Raw genomic sequence first — 11723 nt, 5'->3', positions numbered from 1 at the left:
AAAAGTGATTGATGAATGAACATCTGTTAATATAATAATAATAACTCTGATATCAAGTCTCATATATTTCTCGATATCATGTTGTAATCGTTGGATGTGGAGTTTTCACAGTATTGTTTATTGAGCAGTGACCCCCTAGAGAAAAGTACCACGGTGCCCATGTGACCCCCTCATTCACTCCTTCACATGAACTGAGGTCGATGTGTTTTATTGACCCACGTACACGTCACTGGTCACAGAAATACCTCTACCGAGGAACGTCAAACGACACGAGTTATTGACGATCAAGACACTGATCGGCCAGAACTGGCAGGGTGAACATTTACCTAACCAATCATGGAAAAACAGTTCAAGTAATTCCAATGTGCAGATATAATTTCCACCTCCCACAGTGCATTAGAAGCTTTAAAAAACAGACAGATCTCCTGCCTGCTCGGCTCATTTCAATCTACTTGGATAATTGCCCGACTTGACATCTAAATACAGATACAGAGTTGCAGGCTGGCAGGGTGCCTATTCTCCTCACACATAATAACAAAGTGCATATAAATATTCTGGTCCCAGACGCTCCGCACATGCTACACGGAAACTGGGCCGTCGGGGAAGCAAAAAGCACAAACAACAAAAGCTATGATGTTTGTTGTTGTAAATTGTTGTTACTGCTCTGCAGAACCAAGGGGAAAAAAATCTATTGTGTAATTTAGTGTGTTGGATTAAAGGGGCGTCAAGTGATCTATAACTCCGATCCTATATATCTGAGATTGGTGGAAACTACAACAGTGTAACGTCTCCGGTATCTTCCGTCCTCCTCGATTTACAATGAGTTATAATTGCCAACAATTAAAAGCCATTTTCATTACACGCACGCAACAGAAATCTCTCATAGCTCAATGCAAATACCGTAACAACAATGCAATATAGCAGTAATACTGCTGTGTTGTTATTTCGACAACGCTGTCGTGGCAGTAAAATGATACTTACTGCCTTTTTGTTTTTACAGTTTGAGCAAATAAAGATTTTATGTTGCGTGTCCATCCTCAGAGATCTGCTTTCTTTGTGAACAGGGACGACTCCATCTTAAAAGGTGTTTCCTCGTCTCTGCTGGCTCAGCTGTGGAGTTTCTGGTGTTCGGCCAGAAACTCCACAGCTGCCATTAGACCCCCTGCCAGACCTGGCAGGACCAGACCAGCCACGGCTCAAGACCTGGCTAATGAGGCTTGGACCACACTGGCTTATTGATGACCGGTGCAGTAAATCTGTGGAAAGGTGCTGTGTAATAATCAACTATAAGACGTATAACTCAAACTAAATAAGAAGCTGGGGGAAAAAAGAGTGGTGTCCATGCAGCATCACTATTCTCACTGGTATCGCTTGTTGGTCTTATTAAAGGTGACAGTTTTATTAAACTCTTGAGCAGGATTGTCCTCTTTAAGTCACTGAGTTTCAGTTTTCAGTCTGTATTTACACAATTTGTCTCGTGTTTTCTTTTTTTGATCTACATTTACTCACAATCTTAAAATGAGTGTGGCTTGCTTTCTTAATTCATTTCTCAATTATACAGAGTATATAATCCTTTAAGTTAAATCCCTTTGCGCATTTTCTGAGAGGAGAACTAGTGATTTACTTTCAAACTCTTTAATTAAGTGGGGAGTCTCACAAGAGACAGATAGCAAATCCATATCCTGACATTTATTCTCTGGTATGAGTCGAGCTCGCAAAAGTCACTGATTCACAGATTTCACCATAATCTTTCATGAGAGCATTCCTCTCTGATAAATATCAGTATATACACCTCCAGTTTGTAATGCAGGCTTTCTGTCAAATAACTTAAGTCCTCAATTTCAAGTCCAAGCCAAGAAAACTGACTGGGTAGTACTTCTTCGTAGTAAACCTAACTTCATGTGTACAATTGGTGGAATGCCCCTTTATAGAAGGGTTAGTTATGAAGACTAACACTTTACATTATTGTTTCTAGACTATAATATGTTGAATTCCCGCACACTGTTAGCACTAAATGGCATTAAAGTCAAAAATATGACACAAACAATTATTTTTACGACCCATAGAAAACAATAGACAAATGGCAATAGTCAAAAACTATATGGGCATTGTAAAATATGTCATTTTCTATCATCAAGAGACGTTCAAAGAGGGGAGAGGTGGAGGAGGAGCTGAGACAATCGGTTTCTACACTGAAAAAATACTCTTGATTTGGTGGTATCTAGCGGTTTGCAGATTCATCTCGCTCAGGGGCCATTCTTACCATAATAACACTAATTTAGGAGCAACGGAAGTCAGACGACGGCGAGCGGTTCCACAGTTTTGCAATCTGCGGCTCACGTTACCGCACTCTGAGAACTACCGTGGCCTTCAGGCAACGCAAAAGGCTCTCGCTATAGAGCCAGTCTTCTTTCTTTGTCCCTTCTGGGCTCCTGTAGAAACATGGTGGTGCAATACAGCTGACCCTGTGGAGAGGACACGCTCCCTATGTAGACATGAAGGGCTCATTCTAAGCTAACGAAAACACAGATACACAAATACAGAGACACTAACATTCATGATTTCACACTAATGAAAACATTATGATGAATACTATATTCCATTTCTGGCAATAGAGCCCCCGAAATGCTACACACTGGCCCTTTAAGAAGGGAACCGTATTTAGTCTGTTTGGAAACAATGCAATGTTGCAGACCTCCAACAATACCAGAGACATTTACTGCCCCTATGGAAGCAGCTGGCTGGTGATGCGCCGGGTTGTTGTTCCCATTTGGTCACAGACCTGAACGAATGATGTGTAAGAATGTGTAGCTTCTTTATTGGAAAACTTAATGGTGTCTGTATTTCATGTAGTACAGGTCGAGGTATATAGTGCCTCCCCGAAGCAAGCCCCCAACTGCGGCGCACAAAATGGCTTTCAAGTGTTTCCAGTAATTGTTCTGGCTTCACACAGAGAAGAAAAGCAAACATTTGTAAGAAGAAAGCTTCGTCGCTTGAAAGGCACGTCTGCTGTCTTCTTTTCTTTAAGATCCCGAAGACAAAAACTGGCGTGGATCCTGCAGGCTTGTCTTTGAGGGCAACAGTATATATATAGATCTTAAGTCTTACAGGAACTCGTGCAAGAAAGATCATCAAACGCCTTTTCTGGCCCCTTCCACACACAGCGAGGCACGAGATAATGAGTCAGTGCTTTTACTTTCTGGGCACTTATCGTCCCGGAGAAGTGCCGCCACTAAAGACTGCTCTGCAAACACACCGCCGAGCTCACGTGAAAGATATTTGAACGTGAGCTTTAAGTGAAAAGCACTTTTCTACACAATGAGTTGGTCGTGCAAAACAAGTGAGAAATGCACCTCAATGCATTCTGGTAATTATCATAAAGGAAATCCAGCATTTTCCCGTCTTATGTCATTGCAGAGACCTTTAAACAAGATAAACTATGTTGGTAACTAATAAGTGCTATTCTTCTTATATTCATTTTAAACTGAGCTGTAGTAACGTTGTGTCCAGTTTCTCTTGTTTGAGATCTCTTGCTGTCTTAACGTTTTTGATTTCCCTTTCAATTCATCAAGCTTCACCAATAACCAACACGAGTGCCAATACAGACAAATCAAATAAATCTACAGGTACCTACCAAACCTGTCACTGTGATTTATTTGATGTTTTTCTGTTAAGGGTTTCATACATTTTCTTTGGTGTGTTTTTATCATAATTAGTAAATTCAGTCACTGTTTTTATTTGCTCTCTTTGGACCTTAACTTTAAAATGAAATAAAACTTTATTTGTATAAAATGTCTTAAAAAGATGCTGCTATACATCGTGATGCAGCAAGAAATTAAAAAAACATTTTCTAAAATAGATAAAATTAGTTAACAGAGATACACAAGGTCACTATTAAAATAAAACACCTAAAAAGTAGTGGTGCTATTCAGAAAAAAATGTGAGATCAAGTGAGCCCTTTAAAAAAGAAGTTAAGAATTAAGTTAAGAGTTAAGAATAATTGGATTTGTAGCAACTTTGCATGGAGGTAGACAAATGTATTAACCAGAGGATTACACTGAGGCAACAGATTGATAAAAAAAGAAACAATGCACACATCTTACAAACATACATGTATCAAATACACGATTTAACTACTATTTCTTTACTCATTAGAAACAAAAAACAGCCCGTTTAAGCTCAATACTGCAGCTAATAACACAAAAGCAATAACAACTACTTTCTGCACAAATCACACACTGAATAAGACGACTCGACTACTAAGAAACGTACAATTGTGGACATCACGACCCCCAGCACACACACATCACGTGTCCAAGCAAACAAAGCACATTTTTAACAAACATATCGTCCACAATATCAACAACTAATGTTACGTTAAGCAAGTTAACGGTTATATTAACGCACGTTACATACCTGAGTCCATTCTCGTCTTTGTGGTCGATGTCTGTGTCACATAACTTCACTGCACGTGTTGCTGCTTTGCGCTCTCAAACTCTCCCAGTGGTGTCATGACGTTTCTTCACTTGTTACAGTTTGTTAGCTTAACTTCACCACTTACGGCCTCACAGTAGCATGACAGTGACCACATATTAATATGCATTATTATTTATTAAGAGGATGTCGGCTTCATGGCGTCCACTCGGTAAACTCGACCTTCCTGCGGGAGTGCAGTACTCCCTTTGACCACAGGAACTGACACGTACTAACCGTTAGAAATGAGGGGGGCGCTCTTTTGCCAATTTGATAAAAAAGAGTGAAAAACTAGGAAATAACTGCAAATACAAATACAGTGACTAAAATGATAAATGACATCAAATCGTATCAAAACATCGATAATTTGATTTTTTCTTTAGCTAAAAAAAACCACCTTTCATGTATGTAAAGTAACCTGTTACATTCATTTTTCAATATTTATTCCAGCAGACGTTGAACACTGCAGCCTTGCACTATTGTGTTCTTGTTTACTATTTACAGAAACAGTTTGACTTCATGGACACTGTATGTTGTTGTTTATTGTTGCTTGTTATGAATGCCTATATTCATATACATATCTACTTTTTTCTTTACCTTATCTATTGTTATTCATTTGCCTATCTTTGTTCAGCTTTGTTGTCCTTGTCTTCAGCTGTATGTTTATTAGTTCTACCTTTTTGCTGCCCTTTTATATTCTTTATATATTTTTTCTTGTTTATTGTAAAATAGTGTATGTACATTGAGAGCGGAGTGGAAACCGGAGACAAATTCCAAGTATGCGACTACTGATTCTGATTCTGATTTCTAACTATTTTCCTGTAAATGGTTCTTTGAACCATGTGTGAGTACATTGACAGCAACGACACTACCAGTACAAACACTGCTGCACCTTGCCGACACTTTGCTGCTGCTAAGCAGGCAGACAGCTTTGTGAGTTTAACTTTGTGTTTTGGCAAGATTGTACAAAGTGTATTATACGATGATTTCGATCCCCGTGCTTGTAGAAGACTACGTCGCTGCTTGTTTTTGAGTTTGAAAAGAAGTCAGTCTGACGATGCTTTACAGAACTGGTTGTATTGATTCAATCATGCAGCTGTAGTCGTTGCAGACACACCTGGCGGAGATCTGCATTCTACTGAGTGCACTTTTCTAGTGAATACTTTTTTCTGAAAGCTCCAATATGTCCAACAAAGCACTTAATATCTTAGTCAACATGACGTGATTGCAGCATTATGCTGGGTTCACAAGAAGGACGGCAGAGATGGGAAAGTTTCTCATGTTTACAACTTTGGAAGTTCAAGTCATCTGAGAGTTTTTTGGGTGCAGTGTTGGTAGAGCTAGGGGTGAAATTACACAGGCAGGGTAGTGTATTATTCACTAAATATGGGTTTTAGCTACCTCAAATGACGGACTTTGGGTGGTGTGAGGCATCAATGTAAGTTTGGTTTCCAGGCAGATATATCAGAGCTTTCAGAAGAAATATTATGTTGATGTGAACGATATTAACAAGTAAACTGGTAATTACAATAACTGATACGACTGGAATTCAGGAGCCTTAAATACTGATATATATATTATTGACAAAAGATACTGGATCACAGATACATAGTCTCTACTTTTAAATACAGAATACTGAACTTCATATACTTTTTTCCAGAGAAGATGAAGTTTTGCAACAGAACGCATATTAAGCTTTAAAGCTAATGGTGCAGTGTTCGGAGCAGTAACTTTTCTTGAACATCACATCAAAGTACTGTTTATCAGTGTTTAATATAGAACATCCTGCCAAGCTTCTCCCATTCCTCATACCTTCTCAGGAAAAAAAAGGTTTTTGCCGTGTTTAGAAATCCTGATGTTTAGTTACCTTGAGCCGTCACCGTGACATTTCCTTGGCTCGGCGCCTGTTGAATTGGCGGAGGCTGTTCATTGTTGTCCCAGTGTAAATCCCAGATAATGGAAAATGAGCATTTCCCAGTGTGCTTAGCAATGCTCGTCTCTGTAATGTGTTTGACGAAGCAGGGACGGCAGGTGGCGAGTGACTCTGAGGCTTGGTAATTGAACATTTGATGAACTGCGCTGTTGCTGGTTCTTTAAATGTAACATCCCACCAGCACCACGGCCTTTTGTAGTCCATAATACCCTCTTGGTGACCTGCCATTACTGCCTTTAAATTAAACAACACTCCACAGTTGCTTTCTTTCGTTTGTGCGACCATGGATTTATATATATATTCTTTTTTACATTTTCATATAAACAAATATCTGTTTTGTAGCTGTTGCTGACTGATAAAACACAGTAATAACTCAGTGAAAGGTTTAAATCTTGTGTTTTTAAAGGGTTTGTCAAGAATCTTCTGGTGTATTTAATAAACAGATGAAGTTATCATGGACAGAATTAGCCATGGCAGGGAAAAGCATCATTTACACCCCCCCCCCCCCCCCCCCCCAACATCACCCTTTCTTTAAAGTCGGACAGAGATTAGGCAAATGTTTGCGGCCCACCTCCCCCACACTGCTACCTTTTCCAGCGTTATGCATCACATTTGTGTCCCACATTACACAAACCCACCTTTTAATATTCACAAGGAATCCTCTCGGTAGCTGCTTGGAAATAACTTTATTTAGACTCCAACTGCTGTATAATTCCAAATCTGAAAATGCAATTAACACGGGGGCCAGCCCTATTATTTCTTGGCAGTCGAGGAGCATTTCTTCGAAATGAGAAGATTGGCTGATACGAGGAGCATATATATATATATATATATATATATATATATATATATATATATACGTATATATATATTAGCTGCTGTATATACTGCATGCACCTGTAATTGTGACTGTGGGGGAGGAGAGGACTACATTCCTGTTGCAATCTGGATGATTCATCTTCCTCCGTGAAGGGTCATGTGGCTCTCACTGAAGAGGAAATTATTACGAGTTACCAGGAAGCATTATTGAGCCTTAATTTAATGGTGTAATGCTGCTGAGCAGCGCGGAAGATGAGAACCAGAGAAGCATGCAGTATGTCGGTTATATGGTGGGTGGACTGTATTTCATTTTACAGCAATGGTTTTAACAAATATTCATATATTTTCCATGTTAACATTTTTTTATTTTTACCTGCTTAATTCCCAAAACTTGCTGCAACTAAGAAAAATGTCCCATCCCACTAAATGAACTGTACTTAAAAAGGTACAGTTGGTAGCATTTAGGTATTGGTACTATGGTATGTTTTCTTTAGTGTTTAATCACCTGAAACTAAACATTTTCGTTTCACATAATTTTGCACGCACACATAAAGCCAGGCTTTCTTCCACTCACCCTACAGAGAGAATATGATTGAGGCCAAATGTCAAATGTCAAATAAAATATTCTCGCCAAAAACAACAGCAAAATGTAGAAACTTAGAAATACAAAAGCAATCGTATACCATTACATTTCCATGCAGTTTGAACTGAATTTCACGACTTTTCAGCTTGTTTGCTTTAATAAGGAAGAGACGGCCTTCATTCTCTTTGTTTTTTTAATGGCAGTTGGCATAAAAAATGTTTTACTGCCAACTACTGGACTTCACTTATTAAATGAAATAATAACTAATTTCCAACTCTCGACTGCTGCTGCACAACTTCTCCAGAAACTCCCACAAGAGTGGGATTTCTAATAAGAGGATAGTGTTTGTCTTTGTGTTACCCCATTGTTTAAAACATGGTGTGATCAGCCAGTATATATACAGGACTGTCTCAGAAAATTAGAATATTGTGATAAAGTTCTTTATTTTGTGTAATGCAATTAAAAAAACAAAAATGTCATGCATTCTGGATTCATTACAAATCAACTGAAATATTGCAAGCCTTTTATTCTTTTAATATTGCTGATTATGGCTTACAGCTTAAGAAAACTCAAATATCCTATCTCTAAATATTAGAATATCATGAAAAAGTATACTAGTAGGGTATTCAACTAATCACTTGAATCGTCTAATTAACTCGAAACACCTGCAAGGGTTTCCTGAGCCTTGAAAAACACTCAGCTTGGTTCAGTAAACTAAATCACACGTATGGGGATTATCACAATATTCTAATTTTCTGAGACAGTCCTGTATATATGTTCCACTTTGTGGGCAGTCGAGTCTTTTCAGTTTTATTCAGTGTTTAACACAGTTTAGTTGTCACATAATTGTTTGCTTCATTTTCGGGTGAATAAAAAGCCTCTTTTTCGAAAATCCCCCCGTGACTCCTCATGCCTGCCAGCTCGGTCCCTCACAGAGATAATAATCTTATCACAACAACAAAATCATTTTCTCATGATAACGGATTCATTATCTTGTAAACACAATAAAGTTCCTGTCTGGCTTTCAAATTAACAGAGTAATTATCTAATCACCTCAAGAACGGGTATTTTGTTGTCTGAAGTGGAATCAGTTACTAAATCAGTGTTAAATGGGAAAATACCATCAGCACGACAGCATGCACTCCTGGCTGGTGTAGCACCTGAAGTCAGCTGAAAATATCAAATCCATTATTGACCCATGATCGATTTGATTGTACTGAAATCAAGATCTAACACGGGCAGAAATAGCAGTTTTATTTTTATTGATGCATTAAATTTAACTACTTGGGTAGATTAATCCGATCACAATCCTGTGAATATGTAGTGGAGTAGAAGTAGAACGTGACATGAGAAGAAAATACTCAAGTGAAGTACCTCAAATTTGCATTTAAGCAAAGTATACTTGAGTAAATGTACTTTGTTATGTAGTTATATTTCCATTGCTTGTATTTACTTAAAAAATATTACAGCTGAAAGTAGAACTAGAAGTATGGAAGGTACACGGACCAAGAGGTGAGAGCCATCGTCTGTCTTTCTCAGACATCAACCTTGGATGTATGTGCACATGCTAACGGAGCTAAAGTCTTGTTGGTTATCCGGCTTTGCTGGTGTTTGTGGTATGTGAGGGTGATTTACGGAGCAATCAGGATGCCTTGCCACTCTGCAGTACCTCAGTGACCTCTGAAGGACAGAGAGAAAAGCCTCCTCTGAGCCCTCCACTACTTCCTGCTCCTCAGAGCGCTAACCGACCTCCTACTGTTGAGGTCAGCATGGACAAAGCCCTGCCTCACCCCCCCCCCCCCCCCCCAGTCATCTACTGGTTCACCAGAACCTGGAACTCTTCCCACACCTTTGCCTCTGCAATCACAGAAGCTGCAGTCCTTAAATATGTGTTCAGTAGTTGTCCTTCTGCTGTTAAAAGGTTGCGACAAAGACCAGCCTCTCTCCTTCCTCTGACCGTGTCCCACAACCTCCTCACTGCCTCATCAAGCTCCTCTCACACAGTAACTGATACCTCGACAACGTTAAGCCGTCCTCCAGGTTCCACCATCAGTTTCTAGAGCTGCTGCCATGTCAGGCATCAATCATCCTCTTCCCAAATCTCTGGGAAGGAAAAAAGGGGCAGACTGCAACTTCATGTCCTCAACGTCCTTCAACGTACAACAAAATACGTCTCTGGTGCATCAAACCCTGAACCACTGCTCCCTGCCTTCTGTAAGTATGTCAAAGCCTCCCGTGTGAAATGTTAATGTTTTCTGGATCGGATCACACTGTCCTGGCCCTCCCCTCTTGAATCCAGAGAGTATCCCTTTGCTCTTGACTCCACTTAATGATGACATCAAATTATTCTGGTGTACGGACGATGACGATTTTTTTGTGTGTGTTTTTCTTCACCTCCAGGAGGCGCTACAGGAGCCTCTGTTCCAGACATGGGAAAGTAGAAGATACGTGAATTGAAGGCATGAGAAGTCTATTCTCTTATTTCATCACACAAGCACATATCGCACACATAGATGCACACACACACACACACACATATGCTTATCATTTTCATTCAGCAGTGCAGAAACTGTGTCCTTTGCTATTAATTACAGCAGAGATAAGATGTCACTCTGCCCTTAATTAAAATGGCCGGACGGTGAATTTAAAATACTTGAGTGAGTTTCAACCCTCATAAATATGCTCAGCTCTCTGCTAACTTTTAAAGTTAATAACTTTACACTGACAATGGAAGTCCATTAAATTAGTTATTCATTACATCTTACAAAGTTGTTGAAGAGACTGGAATCAAATGAAAAATTGCAAAAACAGGTTATGACATTTAAAAAAAGGCCATAGAATTACCTTTTAAAAAATTAAAACCTGAAAATACGTGAAGCTTGCCTTACTTTAGGCTAAGCTGGGAATGTCAAAGTAAAAAAAGAAAAAATATCATTACACGGAAGATATCTTAGCCAACAAAACCAACAATAACCTTGTGCTTTCAAATGAAAAAGAGAACTTGCGCGTCCACGTCTAAGTGCTTTTCCTCTGTCTACAGAATATGAGTGCCAGAAAGCATCCATCATTGTTGATGCTTTGTTCAGTGGCACTGGGGTGGAAAGTCAGCACCAGTAAGTAACCATCCTATTTCTTAAGGCTATGAACTCTCAGATGGACTCAAGTCTCCGAGGGTTGTTCCCATTTCAGCCCCCGAGTCGACAAACAGCCTGGGTCGAAATAACGGAGAAGAGATTGTGGAAAGTGAAAAGTTTGGCTGAACCCTGACGGGTCCCAATTCTGTGTGTTTTCACGAGCATCCTGTTGTGTTAGGTCCTGCAGAGACAGCACATCACAAACCTCAGGTTGGGGCAAGGCAGCATTTTACACCAAAAAAACTAAAATGTCCCAGTTTTCAACATTTACTTCCAAAATGTCCCGGTTTTCGCCACAATTAAAATAATAATAAAGTTATTAGAGTTCATCCTGAGTTCGCTAAGTGTTGAGACGTTTCACTCAGTGTTACAAAGTGCTTTACATACGACAGACAATTAAAAACAAAATGATGATGTATGGAATGTAAACACAATATCAAGCATAAAAACAAAAATCATTGAAAGGCCAATCAATAACAATGTTCTTTAATAATATATTATATATAGATATTGAATATGTAGTGTATAGTTCACTGGCATATGTTGCCCATATATATATTGTTTTGCTATCGGTCAACTGGAATTATATAATGACATTTTGTTTACGAAATGGTAATGTGTTTACAACACAGATGACAAAGACTAATAATTAATCATGAGGAGAAAACAAGAGCTGTCTCACTTCACAGTCAGTTAGTTCTGGTGAAGGGCAAAGTTGACAGGAGGTGAGGGGGGGGGGGGGGGGGGGGGGAGTCGATCACAGGGCAGAAACTCATCGATC

Source organism: Pholis gunnellus (assembly GCF_910591455.1).
Source record: "Pholis gunnellus genome assembly, chromosome: 6".
Lineage (NCBI taxonomy): Eukaryota > Metazoa > Chordata > Actinopteri > Perciformes > Pholidae > Pholis > Pholis gunnellus.
The sequence above is the reverse complement of the archived record's forward strand: the minus strand, read 5'-3'. Positions refer to the sequence as shown.